At 45.3% G+C, this 18,639-nt stretch overlaps 1 protein-coding gene across 6 annotated transcripts in view; it reads left to right on the top strand.

Moving 5' to 3' along the window:
- Nucleotides 1–18,639, top strand: part of RBM47 (RNA binding motif protein 47) — a 212,201-nt gene that overhangs the window by 82,579 nt on the left and 110,983 nt on the right. For 5 of the 6 annotated variants that reach the window (XM_033214055.1, XM_033214056.1, XM_033214063.1 and 2 more), the window contains one exon: nucleotides 5,273–5,357. The exons of the other annotated variant lie outside the window; for it this stretch is intronic. The gene's annotated coding sequence lies outside the window, so the exon portion shown is untranslated. The remainder of the gene's footprint in view (nucleotides 1–5,272; nucleotides 5,358–18,639) is intronic. 6 annotated transcript variants of the gene reach the window in all.

The raw sequence follows: 18,639 nt of genomic DNA, 5'->3' as shown, positions 1-18,639 counted from the left end.
AAGCCTGTAATCCCAGCACTTTGGGAGGCCGAGACGGGCGGATCACGAGGTCAGGAGATCGAGACCATCCTGGCTAACACGGTGAAACCCCGTCTCTACTAAAAAAATACAAAAAATCTAGCCGGGCGAGGTGGCGGGCGCTACTCCGGAGGCTGAGGCAGGAGAATGGCGTAAACCCGGGAGGCGGAGCTTGTAGTGAGCTGAGATCCGGCCACTGCACTCCAGCCCGGGCTACAGAGCGAGACTCCGTCTCAAAAAAAAAAAAAAAAAAAAAAAAAAAACTGAGATACAGTCACGTGTGGCTTTTGATTGATAAAAAAGAATGAGTGAGGTTAGTTTCCTGATGAGGATAAGTGAAATTAAAAGTTTCTTAAGAAACTAATTTTCTCGTTGATCAAAATAATATGTACCCAGGTCGGGCGAAACGGCTCATGCCTGTAATCCCAGCACTTTGGAAGGTCGAGTTGGGCAGATCACTTGAGCTCAGGAGTTTAAGACCAGTATGGCCAACATGGTGAAACCCTGTCTTGACTAAAATACAATAATTAGCCGGCATGGTGTCACGTGCCTGTATTCCCAGCTACTGGGGAAGCTGAGGCAGGAGAATCCCTTGAATCCAGGAGGCAGAGGTTGCAGTGAGCCGAGATAATGCCATTGCACTACAGCCTGGGTGGCAAGAGCAAAACGCTGTCTCAAAAAAAAAAAAAAAAGTAATATGTACTCAGATTTAAAAGCCAGGGCTTCTCTTTCCCTGTACATAATGCCCTTGGGCAGTGTCACCCGTGGTTGCAGCTGAACGCCATAACGACTGACCTTGACCGGCAAGCCTCCCTATGTCTATTTCCCTGTTTCCTGCCTTCATTGTCTCCTGACAGGTCACCCTGTCTTTAGCCCTTCTCTGCATTGTGACCTTCTAACATGCAGTTCTGGTGATGTCACCTTCCTGATTAAAATTCTCTGATGGCTCCCTCGGCAATCAAATGTGGGCTCCTGGTTCCTTGCCTTGGCAGCGGCACATGCTGTTGCTCTCCCCTGCCTGCCTTCACCCTGGCTGTGCTCAGCTCATTGTCGATCTCCAGAGATCCAGTACATTCTCATGTCCCTGCACCAGGAACTGACTGTTCTGTCTGGAAAATGCCCTCTTGTCTTTCAGACGTGTCTGCCGAGTAAACTGTTATTCATCCTTGAGGACTTGGCTCACATCTTCCCTGATTAGCCCACACAGACGTGGGATCATCTTCTTCCCAGCTTCCACGGCCCCTTGTAGATTAGAGCTGGTGTCACGTTGTTTTATAATGTCTTGTCCCAACTCTGTGCCCCACTAATCTGTACCCTCCTGGAGGGCAGTGACTTTGTCTTCTCAACTTGACATTTCTCACTTAGTTCAGCACCTGGACTCACTATTCAGACTACAATACCACAAAGGCATAGAACATATTCGTATTCACCACTGCTGTTGCCATTGCCTGGCATAGGGCCTGGCCTGTAGGAGGTATTCATTTCATATTTGTTGAAATCATTAATAGTGGGTGTTTTTAAATATCATATTGTAATGGTTTAGCCCAGGAATTGCAACCTGAAGGGCATCACCAAGCCATGGCCATCTTTTGTATGGCCTCATAGTATTTTAAGTTTTTTGAATTTGATACCTGTGGATAGAGCATGTGCTCTCCTGTTTACCACTGATTAATTGCACAGTTAATCCACTCTGATTATCATGCCCTTCACCTCCTTACTCATCTGTGACTCATCTGGTCCCGGGAGATGAGGTTGGAGGATGTGGGGAGGGCAGTGTATTTCTTGGTTGAGGCTACCATAACAAAATACCGTGGGCCAAGTGGCTTCAACAGCAGACATTTATTTTCTCATGGTTGTGGAGGCTGGAAGTCCAACATCTAGGTGACAGCAGGGTTGGTTTACCTGGAGGCTTTTCTGCCTGGCTTGCAGATGGCTGCCCTCATTGTGCCCTTATGTGGTCATCCCTTGGTCTGTGTTGTCTGTGTCTGAATTTCCTCTCCTTCTTTTTTTTTTTGTTTTTTGTTTTTTGTTTTTGAGACAGAGTCTCTCTCTGTTGCCCAGGCTGGAGTGCAGTGGCACGATCTCAGCTCACTGCAACCTCCACCTCCTGGGTTCAAGCAATTCTTCTGCCTCAACCTCCCTAGTAGCTGGGATTACAGGTGCACACCACCACGCCCGGCTAATTTTTGTATTTTTAGTAGAGACAGGATTTCATCATGTTGTCCAGATGGTCTCCATCTCTTGACCTTGTGATCCGCCTGTCTCGGCCTCCCAAAGTGCTGGGATTACAAGGGTGAGCCACCGTGCCCGGCTGAATTTCCTCTTCTTATAAGGACACTGGTCATATTGCATTAGGGCCCATCCGCATGACCTCACTTAGTCTTAATTACCCATTTAAAGACCTTGTCTCCAAATGTAGTCACATTGTGAGATACTAGGGGTTAGAACTCGAATTTATGAATTTGGCAGGGCAGGGAGGGGCACTATATATCTTAGAACAGGAAGGGGCATGAACTCTCAGGTACTGTGGTCTGTTCCTTGCATCTGATTCCTGTTTTATAACATGTCACTAAAAGGAAACCCAGCAGAGAGAGCAGTTCGTTCACCGAGGCAGAATCTGGATGGTTATAATGCGCACCTGCTCAAACACCTGATCTCCACTCTGGTCACTTTGATCTTGGTACCATATTCATGTTTCTTAAGCAGCTAACATTTAGCCAGAATGCCAGGTAGAACTTAGGTGCTTTTCATTTTGGAAATTCATACCCTTTTTCATTCTATTACTCCAAACACTGGTGTGTGGGCTGCAAACTTTCTTTGCCAAGGGTTAGGTGGACAGGAGAGGTAAAAGCTGTATAATGACATGGCACCACCTCCATTTGCTGTAAGCAAACAGCCAGGTCCTTTATTACCCTTGAAACAGGCACTCGTGACACAGGTTGAACTCAGAGAAGCAAGTCAAATGCCAGGTTTCTGTGGGTCAAAGTTCCTTCCAGTACTGTATGTTAATCAGAAGCTCAACCTTAGTTAATTTGGCCATTGCGTTGGGAAGAACTTTGGAACCAATGATTACTGAGCTGGACTGCAGGAGCTAGCATAGCCCAGAATTTTTTTATCCAAGAGGTACGTTGTAGCCTTTCTTGGAGGGGATCGCAGGGATGAGACATTTGTCACAGCTTTATTTATTCTTGGTGGAACAGTAGTATAATAAAATCTTCTACGCTGAACGTAGCTAATCAAAAGTATTTACTTGCCAGGCACAGTGGCTCAAACCTGTAATCCCAGCACTTTGGGAGGCTGAGGCGGGTGGATCACATGAGGTCAGGAGTTCGAGACCAGCCTGACCAACATGGTGAAACCCCATCTCTACTACAAATACAAAATTAGCCCAGAGTGGTGGTGCGTGCCTGTAATCCCAGCTACTTGGGAGGCCAAGGTGGGAAAATCGCTTGAACCTGGGAGGCGGAGGTTGCAGTGAGCTGAGATTATGCCACTGCACTCCAACCTGGGCGACAAGAGGGAAACTCCATCTAAAAAAAAAAAAAAAAAAAAACGAAAAAACAAACAAAACAGTATTTACTTACAAATATGAAACTGAATTGTTAGAGAATATCATTTGTGTATAGGCAGAAAAACAAACTGTAGAGGGCTTCCAAGGTGAAGGAACATTTAAAACCGACACAATTCACAGTGATTTAAATGATTTTGAGTGTTTGGCAATTAACCCCAAAAGACCGCAATTTAATGTGCCTCTGCAGAAAGAATTTTCAATGAACATAATAATCATAGCCGCCCTTCATTGAACATTTTCTCTGTGTGCCAGGCCCCAAAGACTTCATATCTGTTGTCACAATGTCCCTAACAAATGGGTACTATTAGGCCCATATTAGATGAGAAAAACTCAGAGATTCAGAGAGGTTGAGTAAAATGCCCAAGATCAACCAGCTAGCAATCAGTAGAGTGGAGTTTTGAGCACCTGGTCAAACCTGTGAGCTTCCCCTCCCTGTTAGTCCACTCTTTATACACTTCCTCTTCTCTCCCTCTCTCTCTTTCTCCTTTTTTTTTTTTTTTTTTTGAGAAGGAGCCTTGCTCTTGTTGCCCAGGCTGGAGAGCAATGGCGTGATCTTGGCTCACTGCAACCTCTGCCTCCCGAGTTTAAGTGATTCTCCTGTCTCAGCGTTCTGAGTAGCTGGGACTACAGGTGCCCACCACCACGCCTGGTTAATTTTTGTATTTTTAGTAGAGATGGGGTTTCACCATATTGGTCAGGCTGGTCTTGAACTCCTGACCTCAAGTGATCCACCGACCTCAGCCTCCCAAAGTGCTGGGATTACAGGCATGAGCCACTGCACCTGGCCTCTCTCTCTTTTAAAGACAGGATCTCAGGCCGGGCGCAGTGGCTCACGCCTATAATCCCAGCACTTTGGGAGGCCAAGGCGAGTGGATCTCGAGGTCAGGAGTTTGAGACCAGCCTGACCAACATGGTGAAACCCCGTCTCTACTAAAAGTACAAAACGTTAGCTGGGCATGGTGGGGCGCCCCTGTAGTACCAGCTACTTGGGAGGCTGAGGCAGGAGAATCACTTGAACCCGGGAGACAGGGGTTGCAGTGAGCTGAGATCATGCCACTGCACTCCAGCCTGAGTGACAGAGCGAGACTCCGTCTCAAAAAAAAAAGACAGGATCTCACTCTGTTTCCCAGGCTGGAGTGCAGTGGCACGATCATAGCTCACTGCAGCCTCAGAACTCCTAGGCTCAAGTGATCCTCTCACCTCAGCTTCCCCCATCAAGCTGGGACCATGGGCGCCCAGCTAATTTTAAATTTTTTTGTAGAGATGGGATCTCACTCTATTGCCCAGGCTGGTCTCAAACTCCTGGGCTTAAAGTGATGCTCCTGCCTCGGCCTCCCAAAGTGCTGGGATTACAGGCATGAGGCCCTTCTTTCTCTCTTTGTCATAGTAAGATTTTCTTTCCTTGAGTGTCCTTTAATTAATATGAAATGGAATAGTCTTGCAGAGCTGGCAAAATGATGTGACCTATTTTCTCCATGTATATGTGGGCCAGGGGAGATTTCCCATATTGCCTGGTTATGTAGCTTCCCTTGCAGTTCCAGGCACACACAATGGCCTGTGATAATAGCAAAATACCATGTTCCTTCTTCTCACCCCCTCCCCCAGTTCCATTTAGTGATCACTAACTTTGGACTTCTCAATACTGGTCTTTGGGTCAGTAGTGTTATCTTTTTCATTTCACAGCTCAGGTAACGGAGGCCTTGGAAGGAGACTCTGCATCAGGTCACCCAGCAGAGATCAGCAATCCTTGGCTCACTGAGGAGGTTTGGTAAGTTGGCATCATCTTCACCATGACTCAAATGCACATAACCCAGGGGCAGAGAAGAGTGGGTGAACATCACATAGCAACATCAAAATGCTAACACTTGCCTCCCCACTTTGTTTTTCTTTTTACAAACATATTCTTGTTGTGTTTGTTTAATTTACTAGGCCAGAGTGCCCTGTATGTTTGTTAAGTACAAATGTCCTTAGAGGACTCCCACTGCCAAAAAGAATGACAGAGGTATATTTGAATGATTTCACTGAAATGCTTTTAATACTGATTTTATGAAAACATCTGGCAGTGGGTTCTTCCTGTAGCGCTACTGCATATCATCAACTGTAGAATGTGTCCCCCCACCCTTCACACACACAATTTAACATGTCTGAAATTCAGCGCACCTTATGCAAACAGGTCTGGTGAAATACAGCATTTCTCTGATAATCCCCAGATGACTAGCATTAAGTATTCCCTACCTCCTAGTTTTCACACAATACAAATTGTTTTTCTTTTTTTTTTAAAGGGTTCAGTTTTTAAGGGTAAGAAATGCATAGTCTGATGAGTAGCTGATTAGGAAGAAGTCTGTGCTTACCAAAGAAAGAATTTAGGTTTTTTTTTTGTTTTTTTGTTTTTGTTTTTGAAACGAAGTCACATTATCACCCAGGCTGGAGTGCAGTGGCACGATCTCAGCTCACTGCAACCTCCGCCTCCCGGGTTCATGTGATTCTCCTGCCTCAGCCTCCCGAGTAGCTGGGGCTGACTACAGGCACGCACCACCAATTATTGTATTTTTGGCTGGCTAATTATTGTATTTTTAGTTGAGACGGGGTTTCACCATGTTGGCCAGTCTGGTCTCAAACTCCTGACCTCAAGTGATCTGCCCACCTCAACCCCCCAAAGTGCTGGGATTACAGGCATGAGCCACCGCACCCAGCCAGAATTTAGTTTTCTAATACTGAAAGAAAACCTTTTTTTTTTTGGTGACTTCATATGATGGTCTTGAGATGAGCACCCCAAAGACCTTGTAAATAGTGGGCGCTGGCACTCAGAACAGCCCATGTGAGATAATGGAGCAGTCTTCCAGACATAAGATCCTAGAATCAGACACTTATTCAAGATTCCCCTCCTGCAATCAGCGGGTAGGAGTTTGCAATGAAAATGCCCCATGCTATGTCCCAGAATGACTCGTTCATTTATCTGTGAAAGCAGAGTCCAAATCTATGTTCATGTTAAATGTGCAGAAAAATAGCATCTTGAGAGTTAATGCCACAGAATGGGCATGATTCCCTAAGCCACACTTGCCTGATTGAGACAGACTTTAACATTTGCAAAACCTCCACGTTATGAGACCCTCTAGGTGATAGTATATGATCTGTAGGGATACAAGTAAATGCAGTAACAAACATTTTTTGAGCACCTGCCCTGTGCCAGACTCTGTGCTAGGCTCTGTGTTAGACTCTGTGCCAGGCTCTGTGCTAGATGCAGCATAATTAAGAAGTAATTAGGACAGAAAGGATTGCTGTCCCCACAGGGTTATTTTAGTAGTCACAGAAGATATTAAATAATACATTAACGGAGTAATGAGTGGGCTGATGAAGAATTGTAAGGACTTAAGATATAAAACAAGAAAACCTAGGCTAGCCAGAATGACTCATGCCTGCAATCCCAGCACATAGGGAGGCCAGTGTGAGAGGATCACTTGAGCCCAGGAGTTCAAGACCAACCTGGGCAACATAATGAGACCTGTCTCTACAAAAATTTTAAACATTGTCATCCCATTCTCTACTGGAAAATAAACAAATTAGCTGGGGGTGCTGGCATGCACCCATAGTCCCAGCTACTTGGGAGGCTGCAGTGAGAGAATTGCTTAGGCCTGGGAGGTTGAGGCTACAGTGAGCCAAGATTGTGTCACTGCACTCTAGCCAGGGCGACGGAACAAGACCCTGTCTCGAAAAAATAAATAAATAAAAACGAGGACCTCACATAATCTGAGTCAGGAGGTGACTATCGGGAAGGTTTCTTTTCTTTTCTTTTTTTTTTTTTTTTGAGGCGGAGTCTCACTCTGTCAGCCAGGCTGGAGTGCAGTGGTCGGATCTCAGCTCACTGCAAGCTCCGCCTCCCGGGTTCCCGCCATTCTCCTGCCTCAGCCTCCCGAGTAGCTGGGACTACAGGCGCCCGCCACCTCGTCTGGCTAGTTTTTTGTATTTTTTAGTAGAGACGGGGTTTCACTGTGTTAGCCAGGATGGTTTCGATCTCCTGACCTCGTGATCCGCCCGTCTGGGCCTCCCAAAGTGCTGGGATTACAGGCTTGAGCCACCGCGCCCGGCCACGGGAAGGTTTCTTGGAGATTAAATGGCATTCTGAGACCTGGAGGATAGGCAGAGGGGTTTGGGGACAGGCGGCAGTGGCTACATCAAACAGCCTGTGCAGGGTCCCAGTGTGGAGAGAGTGTTGAGAGGGGTCAAGGAATAGCATGAGCTATGGGGGGAAGGGAGGGAGAGTGGCTTCACGTGAACAGGTGTTTGTTGTAAAATGAAAACTTAGTCAAATTTCTGGAAGAATCTTTAAAACCTCTTAAAGAGATGAATTTCAGACTGATGATCAGATTTTGTTGTTTTTGTGGTTCAGACAGAAATCTTACCTTGTCTATCAGCACTATGTCCTAGAGTTAGAGCCCAAGTCTTGCTCCGCTGCTAATCCTTTGAATTTTCCCCAAATCTATGTTCTTAATTTCCCTCACCTACCTCCCCCAGGAAGGTAATCAGCTTCTAGTAAGAGGTGGTTTTCACAGACAATGTGTCCACATTTCTTTTTCTCTGCATCCTTGATGGCATCAGGGAAAGGTGATCATCGACATAGTCAATGTATGTGTATGATTCTCCCACCAAAGGCAGGATTTAAAAAATAATGCTTTAAATAGAATGAACAGAGGCAGCTACTTGGACCAGCTACTTGACTCTACTTGTGTTTTGAGGCCAGTGTGAGATTCTTAGGTTTGAAACCTTAGTGCTTTGTGTTGACATTTTCTTTTTTTTTTCTTTTTTCTTTTTTTTTTTGAGATGGAGTTTCACTCTCGTTGCCCAGGTTGGAGTGCAGTGGCACCATCTCGGCTCATTGCAACCTCCGCCTCCGGGGTTCAAGCAATTCTCGTGCCTCAGCCTCCCCAGTAGCTGGGATTATAGGCGTGCGCCACCACACTGGCTAATTTTTTGTATTTTTAGTGAACATGGGGTTTTCACCATGTTGGCCAGGCTGGTCTCGAACTCCTGACCTCAGGGAATTCACTCACCTCTGCCTCCCAAAGTGGTGGGATTACAGGCTTGAGCCACCGCACCCAACCTGTGTTGACATTTTCTATCAAGAGAACTGCTGAGCTGGGGCACTTTGGCCAGTTACTGAATTGACAGATGCAGAAATTTACACATGTTCATGTATACACACAAGGAGCCCTAATTCCATGGAATTGGCCTTCTCAAGCTTGCTGGTTTCTTAGTTATGAGTAAATTTGATGCTATTTTTTTTTTTTAATTTTTGAGACAGTCTTGCTCTGTCAGCTTAGGCTGGAATGCAGTGGTGCAATCAGGGCTCACTGCAGCCTCGAACTCCTGGGCTCAAGCAGTTCTCCTGTCTCAGCCTCCTGAGTAGCTGGGCCCAGCTAATTTTTAATTTTTTATAGAGACGAGGTCTTGCTATGTTTCCCAGGCTGGTCTTGAACTCCTGGGCTCAAGAGATCTGCTTGCCTTAGCCTCCCATAGTGCTGGGATTGCAGGTATGACCACTGTGTCTGACTTGATTCAAAAAAAGTCCAGGTCGGCCGGGCGCGGTGGCTCAAGCCTGTAATCCCAGCACTTTGGGAGGCCGAGACGGGCGGATCACGAGGTCAGGAGATCGAGACCATCCTGGCTAACACGGTGAAACCCCGTCTCTACTAAAAAATACAAAAAACTAGCCGGGCGAGGTGGCCAGCACCTGTAGTCCCAGCTACTCGTGAGGCTGAGGCAGGAGAATGGCGTGAACCCGGGAGGCGGAGCTTGCAGTGAGCCAAGATCCGGCCACTGCACTCCAGCCTGGGCGACAGAGTGAGACTCCATCTCAAAACAAACAAACAAACAAACAAAAAAAGTCCAGGTCATTACCTGACTTTCTTTGAGTTGTTTATTTGTTTTATGACCTTATAAAGAGCTTATTTCACAATACAAAGAATAGAATGAGGATATTATATATGATTTATATCAATAAGTTTGACATTTAGGTTATATGGAAAAATTCCTGGCAAAATATAAATAATGAATCTTAAAGTTAGCTGATTTTAAAAACCAAATAAATAAATAAAATATATAAATTAAAAAACCCAACTTAAGGAAAAAAAAACCTATATAGTTCTGTAACAAATAAGGAAAAAAAATTAGTAGGGATTTTTTCCCCCATTCTTCCCCATTTATTATTATTATTATTATTATTATTATTTATTTTTATTTTTTTTTTTTTGAGACAGGGTTTCACTCCTGGTACCCAGGCTGGAGTGCAATAGCGTGATCTTGACTCACTGCAACCACTGCCTCCTGGGTTCAAGCAATTGTCCTGCCTCAGCCTCTTGAGTAGCTGGGATTACAGGCATGCACCACCATGCTCGGCTAATTTTGTATTTTTAGTAGAGATGGGGTTTCTCCATGTTGGTCAGGCTGGTCTTGAACTCCTGACCTCAGGTGATCCTCCCACCTCAGCCTCCGAAAGTGCTGGGATTACAGGGGTGAGCCACTGTGCCCAGCCTGTTTGTTTTTTTTTTGTTGTTGTTGAGACGGAGTCTCACTCTGTTGCCCGGGCTGGAGTGCAGTGGCCGGATCTCAGCTCACTGCAAGCTCTGCCTCCCGGGTTCACGCCATTCTCCTGCCTCAGCCTCCCGAGTAGCTGGGACTACAGGCGCCTGCCACCTCGCCCGGCTAGTTTTTTGTATTTTTTAGTAGAGACGGGGTTTCACCGTGTTAGCCAGGATGGTCTCGATCTCCCGACCTCGTGATCCGCCCGTCTCAGCCTCCCAAAGTGCTGGGATTACAGGCTTGAGCCACCGCGCCTGGCCTAGCCTGTTTGTTTTTAACAAAGAATTTCAACATCCTTCTTATATTCTTTTGGTTAATTTCTTTTTTAATTTTATTTATTTCATTGACAAGTAATAATTGTACATATTCACAAGGTACATAGTGATGTTTTGAGACATACAATGTGAAGTGTTTAGATTGGGGCCTTGATTTTTCTCAAGCCACAGCAAGCATATTTTCCTCGATCAACATGGCAACTGAAGTTAGATGATAGGAAAGGTTAGGGGAGGAAATACCACAGGGCTCCTGATGGGAACTTTAAGTAAAATAAAAAGAGTAAAACATTTGGAGTCCTTACACTTTCCTACTAATCATAGCCTAGATTTTCATTCCAAGGAAGTTAATAAATTAAGAGGTAGATATTATTTAACCTACAAGTTGAAAATGCAAGTTGCATTTGAAAAGGAGCAAAACGTGGCCTGCTGAAATTGTTTCTTTGGTAAATGGCTCTTCATATTTTGGAATTGTAGCTCATTTAGTGAAACCACAGATCTCTTAGAAACAGATTTTCCTAAAATCCCTGTCCTAATAACCTAATAATCACTAGAAGATATATCTTTTTTTTTTTTGAGATGGAGTCTCACTCTGTCGCCCAGGCTGGCATGCAGTGGCACAATCTTGGTCGACTGTAACCTCTGCCTCTCAAGTTCAAGTGGTTCTCCTGCCTCAGCCTCCCGAGTAGCTGGGATTCATAGGCAATGGCCACCATGCCTGGTTAATTTTTGTATTTGTAGTAGAGACGTGTTTCACCATGTTGGCCAGGCTGGTCTTGATCTCCTGACCTCAGGTGATCCACCTGCCTCGGCTTCCCAAAATGATGGGATTACAGGCGCAAGCCACCGTGCCTGGCCTAGAAGATGTAGCTTTTGGAAAATGGCCTCCTCATCATTTTGTTTCAAGAAGGCAGACTCTAACCCAATGAAGACTTCAGGTAAAACTCATATGGTCCGTTTGAGGGATGCTTACTAAAGAGCAAATACACCCAAAGGTCAAACAACTGAGTTAAAACACATTGTCCTTTTGTTGGCCAACCACTGTTAGGGAACTGTCACAAAATGACACCAGGCTGCTCAAGGCAATCCCTAAGGGCAGCTTCTAAAAAACGAGTTTTCTGCTTCTTCACTTGAAAATGGAAGATTTCTTTTTCCATTACAAGTTATGTGGTACTGTTTATTTTGTATAATGTAACTTTTTACTACAAAGAAGGGGAAAGTGGCTTATAATTTAATTTGATTTAAATTAAACCTACATAGGACCATCATATAAAAGATACTGGGACAAGTATGTGAGGGATACAAAGATAAATCAGACACTATTCTGGCCCCAGCACAGTTTAAGAATGAGCATTTAAACATTTAGTTAATAAGAAACATGGCTGGGCACAGTGGCTCACATTTGTAATCTCAGCACTTTGGGAGGCCAAGGCAGGCAGATCTTTTGAGGTCAGGAGTTTGAAATCAGCCTGGCCAACACGGTGAAACCCTGTCTCTTTTAAAAATACAAAAAAAATTAGCTGGGCATTGTGGTGCACCCCTGTAATCTCAGCTACTTTGGCTGAGGCAGGAGAATCTCTTGAACCCAGGAGGCAGAGGTTGCAGTGAACCAAGACTGTGCCACTGCACTCCAGCCTGGATGACAGAGCAAGACTCCGTCTCAAAACAAAAACAAAAACAAAAACCAAAAAAAAAGGCTGGGCACCATGGCTTACGCCTGTAATCCCAGCACTTTGGGAAGCCAAGGCAGGCAGATCACGAGGTCAAGAGATCGAGACCATCCTGGCCAATGTAGTGAAACCCCATTTCTACTAAAAATACAAAAATTAGCTGGCCGTGGTGGCGTGTGCCTCTAGTCCCAGCTATTTGGGAGGCTGGGACAGAAGAATCGCTTGAACCCTGGAGGCGGAGGTTGCAGTGAACTGAGATTGTGCCACTGCACTCCAGTCTGGCGATAGGGTAAGACTCTGTCTCAAAAAAAAAAGAAACAATACCAATAAAACAAGAGTGAATTAATTAGATCAAGGAGCATCATACCTCACATATGTAATGGTATATTTGAAAATGCAGTAGAGGTTACTGGATCCCTTTTCTCGTCTGTATCCAGATTTGCCAGGGAGTATATTCACTACCCTCTTGTCTGGACCTCTCCTTTTTCTTTTCTTCTGCCTGATCGCTGATCAAATTCAACATCAGTGTTAATTTAGGTATGGAGCCTGCTGGTATTGAAAACTTATGCAAAAGTAACCCTGAAGTTCTTTGCAGTTTATAAACATAAATGTGTAATTACCACTATGATGCACACTGAAGAACTTTCCAAGACTTGATGTAGCTAGGCATGGTGGCCCACACCTGTAGTCCTAGCTACTTGGGAGGCTGAGGCGTGAGAACCACTTGAGTCCAGGAGTTCGAGGCTGCAGTGAGCTATGATTTATGATTGTGCCATTGTACTCCAGTCTCGGCAAAACAGTGACACCCCATCTGAAAAAAACAGAAGAAAAAAAAGACTTGTCAGAGTAATTGAGCCGAATTTACACTTAGCCCATTGTGGATACAGACAACCAGTAACTTCACAAAGCCTTCCTGTAAAAGCTAAGATGGTGTTGGGATCTGCCTTCTGGACCCAAACAGATATTTGGAAAAATGGTTTTTGGTAAAGTATAAGAGCAGTGAGTTTAAGGCTAATTCCAAACTTAATGATTTGCCCTTTTAAAATAAGTTCATCAGTCTGGGCAACACAGTGAGATCCTGTCTCTACAAAAAATTTAAAAATTAGGCCAGGTATGGTGGCTCACGCCTGGAATCCCAGCACTTTGGGAGGCTGAGGCAGGCAGATTACTTGAACCCAGGAGTTCAAGACCAGCCTGGGCAATGGTGAAACCCTATCTCTACAAAAATTAGACAGATGTGGTGGCTTGCACCTGTAGTCCCAGCTACTCAGGAGGCTGAGGGGGGAGGATCACCTGACTCTGAGGCTCAGTTGAGGCTGCAGTGAGCTGAGATGGAGGCATCACACTCCAGTCTTGGAGACAGAGATTGTCTTAAAAAAAAAAAAAAAAAGGCCGGGCACGGTGGCTCAAGCCTGTATCCCAGCACTTTGGGAGGCCGAGACGGGTGGATCACGAGGTCAGCAGATGGAGACCATCCTGGCTAACACTGTGAAACCCCATCTCTACTAAAAAATACAAAAAACTAGACGGGCGAGGTGGCGGGCGCCTGTAGTCCCAGCTACTCGGGAGGCTGAGGCAGGAGAATGGCGTAAACCCGGGAGGCGGAGCTTGCAGTGAGCTGAGATCCGGCCACTGCACTCCAGCCCGGGCAACAGAGCGAGACTCCGTCTCAAAAAAAAAAAAAAAAAAGTTGGGCATGGTGGTGCATCCCTGAAGCCCCAGCTACTTGTGAGGCTGAGGTAGGAGGATTGCTTGAGCCTATGAGGTCAAGGCTGCAGTGAGCCATGATTATGCCACTGTACTCCAACCTGGGCAACAGAGTGAGACTCTGTCTAAAAATAAATAAATGACATAAAATAAAATTAGTTCATTCATGTGGGCAAAAGTTGCATAGATCTAGTGGTCAGTTACTTTGCCTGTGTGCCCTTTGATGTCCTGCTATTTGCCAAACAAGATAACCTATTTTCAAAACTGAAAACGCAGGCTGGGCACAGATCACTTGAGATCAGGAGTTTGAGACCAGCCTGGCCAACATGGTGAAACCCCCCATCTCTACTAAAAACACAAAAACTTAGCCTGGTGTGGTGGCAGGTGTCTGTAATCCCAGCTACTCAGGAGGCTGAGGCAGGAGAATTGCTTGAACCTGGGAAGCGGAAGTTATAATGAGTCGAGATCGTGCCACTGCTCTCTAACCTGGACGACAGAGCGAGACTCTGTCAACAACAACAACAACAACAAAACCAAAAAACGCCAAAAACTGCAAAGGCAGAGAGGTGGATATGAGCCATGACTCAGCCAATAACATGGCAGACAAGCAGACAATTGCCTACTAAAGGAGGTCTGTCTACCTAAACGGAAGAGGTCTGTACCTACCATAGAGGAAGAAAAAGAAAATTGTGGGCATCAATAAAGTGTATGTGTCTTTTGGCAGAATAACAGAACAATAATGGCTTTATGCTTTGTAAGATGGTATTTAATGCTCTAGAAAGCAAAGAGAATACTCCAAGGTTATGAAGCCGAAATTGGTAGCTAATGTCAGCGTTGAACCTTGAGGCAAATTTCATGGGTAACACTTAAATGTCAGCCCTGTAGTTTCCAAGAACAAGGTCTTCAAGTCAGTCATTAGACATGCATCAAAGTTCTGCCGAGGTGGGGCCTCATCCCAGGCTGCACGTTGGGTAAAGCAGGTTGCTCAGGTGTGTCAGTGGTTACTGTGCCAGGTGCAGACAGTAATATAATATCTGACATTCACTTCAGCCATGCTCACTGGTATCTGTGCAGGTATTGCCTGCCAAGAGGTAACAGTATGAGAACAGCCACACTGCTTTCATAAAGAATGACAAAATTTCTGTGTCTGCAAAATAAATGAGGTCCTTTTGAAACTAAGAGCAAGGTCAGCAAAATACAAGGGACACCTCAAGCAAAGAATGAAGTGGGCATTGAAATACCATACCAGAGGCTGGGTGTCGTGGCTCACGCCTGTAATCCCAGCACTCGGAGGCCAAGGCGGGTGGATCACCTGAGGTCAGGAGTTCAAGACCAGCCTGGCCAACATGGTGAAACCCCGTCTCTATGAGGGGGAAGAAAAAATTACAGGCCCAGGCACGGTGTCTCATGCCTGTAATCCCAGCACTTTGAGAGGTCAAGGTGGGCGGATCTTGAGGTCAGGAGTTCAAGACCAACCTGGCCAACATGGTGAAACCCCGTCTCTACTTAAAATACAAAAAGTAGCCAGGGTTGGTGGCAGGCTCCGGTAATCCTAGCTACTCGGTAGACTGAGGCAGGAGAATCGATTGCCGCAGGAGGCAGAGGTTGCAGTGAGCCGAAATCTCCCCACTGCACTCCAGCCTGGGTGACAGAACAAGACTTCATCTAAAAAAAGAAAGAAAAAAAAAGAAAGGAAAGGAGAGAGAGAAAAAAAGAAATAACATACCAGGCTGGCGTGAAAAGGTGCTGAACACAAACCGGGTCTTTCAATCTAGGCATGTCGGTACCCACTGATTTTTCTTCATCTGTACCTGTGTAATCAGAGTGTTTTTTGGAATCTTAAAATATTGGAGTTATAAGGAACTCTAGAGGTCGTGAAGAAAATAATAATGATAATTTACATTTACTGAGGGTTCACTATATGCCAGCCATAAGGAAGTCTTTTACTTGCGTTATTAGTTTTACTTGTATAGCCTCATTTGATCTCTTCCATAATCTCTAAAGAAGGGGCTAGGATTCCTATTTTGCCAATAAGAAAACAGACTTAAAAGACAACAGGGAACTCACACAAGGTCATACAGTTCATGCATGGCAGAGCTGGCTCACATACCTACGTCAGTCTGAGGCGCGTTTGCATTTTTTAACTACCAGCTCCCTAGAGGGCCGAGGGATTCTCAGGAAAAGGTATGTTCATCCACATTCTGACCAGGTCCCCAGGAGTTCGCTAACTCATAGTTCAGTGAAAATGACCAAAGGATGTATTGAAAATCATGGAACCTACACCCTGAAATGTTAGCTATATGCAGTGTAATATGCAATTATACAACGTATTGGTGGGTTCTATTTTGGCCTCAAGTTCCCCCCCATCACTAAGGAACTTGCTGTAACACTTAACCTGGGTGGTTAAGGGCACAGTGCAGATTCCAGCTGCTCTGCTGTCCCATGAACTGTTTTTTCTCTGGGGCATCTTCTTGTGTTTCAAGTTTCAATCATTTGGTGAATTTTTAAAAATTACCAGGCTAGGCATGGTGGCTCAGACCTGTAATCCCAGCACTGTGGATGGCTGAGGTGGGAGAATCAATTGAGCTCAAGAGTTCAAGACCAGCCTAGGCAACATAGTGAGACCCCATCTCTAAAAAAAAATTAATTAAAAAAAATTAGCCAGGCGCCAGGCACGGTGGCTCATGCCTGTAATCCCAGCACTTTGGGAGGCCAAGGCAGGTGGATCACCTGAGGTTGGGAGTTTGAGAGCAGCCTGACCAACACGGAGAAACCCCGTCTCTACTAAAAATACAAAATTAGCCAGGCATGGTGGCGCATGCCTGTAATCCCAGCCACTCGGGATGCTGAGGCAGGAGAATCACTTTAACCTGGAAGGCAGAGGTTGCGGTGAGTCTAGATCGTGCCATTGCACTCCAACCTGGGCAACAATAGTGAAACTCCATCTCAAAAAAAAAAAAAGAAAAAATTTGCTAGGCATGGTGGCACCTACCTGTAGTCCCAGTTACTGGGGAAAGGAATGGCAAGGGTCTGGGGTGCAAGAATCACCTGAGCCCAGGAGGTCAAGGCTACAGTGAGCTATGTTTTTGCCACTGCGCTCTAGCTTGGGTGACAAACTGAGATCCTGTCTCAAAAAATAAAACAAAATAAGACAAATCAATTCACAGGTAGCACTTACTGAGACACTGATTTAATTGGTCTGAAGGGGAGCCCAGGAATCAGTATTTTAAAAAACATATAGATAATCTCTGTTGTAAATTTTTGCTTATTGGCCTGGTGAATGTCTTTGTATTGCTCTTTCCTACCTGAAAGCATTTTTTTTTTTTTTTGAGACAGAGTCTTGCTCTGTTGCCCAGGCTGGAGTGCAGTGGTGCGGTCTCAGCTCACTGCAGCCTCTGTCTCCCGGGTTCAAGTGACTCACCTGCCTCAGCCTCCCAAGTAGCTAGGATTACAGGCGTGCACCACCACACCCAGCTAATTTTTGTATTTTCAGAAGAGATGGGGTTTCACCATGTTGGCCAGGTTGGTCTTGAACTCCTGACCTCAGGTGAACCGCCCACCTTGGCCTCCCAGAGTGCTGGGATTGCAGGTGTGAGCCACTGCATCTGGCCTCAGAGAGCATAAGCTGTATTCCCTAGCAGTTATTTTTATTGTTGTTTTTCTTACGGTCTTCAAAGATGTAATGGGCTTTGAAATCCTTTTGGCTCCTAGGAAGAAACTATTACTGCTTGGTGGAGTCCTGTCTGAAAATGAATTCTCTGTTTACACTGCCCCGTTCATTCCCTGTCCTGTGAACTACAACTACAGATTCTCCTTATAACTCTGCTCAGAATAGAAAGCTTAATTACTCTACCCCGAAAATCTTGCAGATTGCAAGAGGCTATAAGCTACTGGTATAGCCTAAAGATCAAGGGATCTTGTGTGGTGTTATGACAACTACTTCTATTTATATGTGATGTTCACTTTAAATATACACAGACATATTTGTACATTAGTGGAAGGGGGTCTCAAAAATCTCTTCTGACCTTTAATTAGACTCAAATAAGATAAGAAGGGGTAAAGACATTGATGTATGGGACGGGTGTCTCAAAAAAAAAAAAAAATATATATATATATATATATATTTAAAAAGGAAAAAAAATTAAAAAAAAAAAAAAAAAAGGCCGGGAATGGTGGCTCACACCTGTAATCCCAGCACTTGGGAGGCCGAGGCGGGTGGATCATGAGATCAGGAGATCAAGACCATCCTGGCCAACATGGTGAAACCCCGCCTCTATTAAAATACAAAAAATTAGCTGGGTGTGGTGGCACACGCCTGTAGTCCCAGCTACTTGGGAGGCTGGGGCAGGGGAATCACTTGAACTCGGGAGGTGGAAGTTGTAATGAGCTGAGATCGCTCCCCTGCACTCCAGCCTGCTGACAGAGCAAGACTCCGTCTCAAAAAAATAAAAATAAACTGCCAGGCGCGGTGGCTCACGCCTGTAATCCCAGCAGTTTGGGAGGCTCAGGCAGGCAGATCATGAGGTCAGGAGATCGAGACCATCCTGGCTAACACGGTGAAACCCCATCTCTACTAAAAATACAAAAAATTAGTCAGACGTGGTGGCGGGCGCCTGTAGTCCCAGCTACTTAAGAGGCTGAGGCAGGAGAATGGCGTGAACCCGAGGGGTAGAGGTTGCAGTGAGCCGAGACTGCGCCACTGCACTCCTGTCTGGGCGACAGAGCAAGACTGCATCTTAAAAAAAAAAGATTAAAAAAAAAGAGAGATTTATGTATGGCAAAACCAACGCTAGGAGTTCAGGCCCCACAGAATACCCAGGTCTAG

Source organism: Trachypithecus francoisi, unplaced genomic scaffold, assembly GCF_009764315.1.
Source record: "Trachypithecus francoisi isolate TF-2019V2 unplaced genomic scaffold, Tfra_2.0 Lachesis_group1, whole genome shotgun sequence".
Taxonomy (NCBI): Eukaryota; Metazoa; Chordata; class Mammalia; order Primates; family Cercopithecidae; genus Trachypithecus; species Trachypithecus francoisi.
The sequence above is the reverse complement of the archived record's forward strand: the minus strand, read 5'-3'. Positions and strand labels throughout refer to the sequence as shown.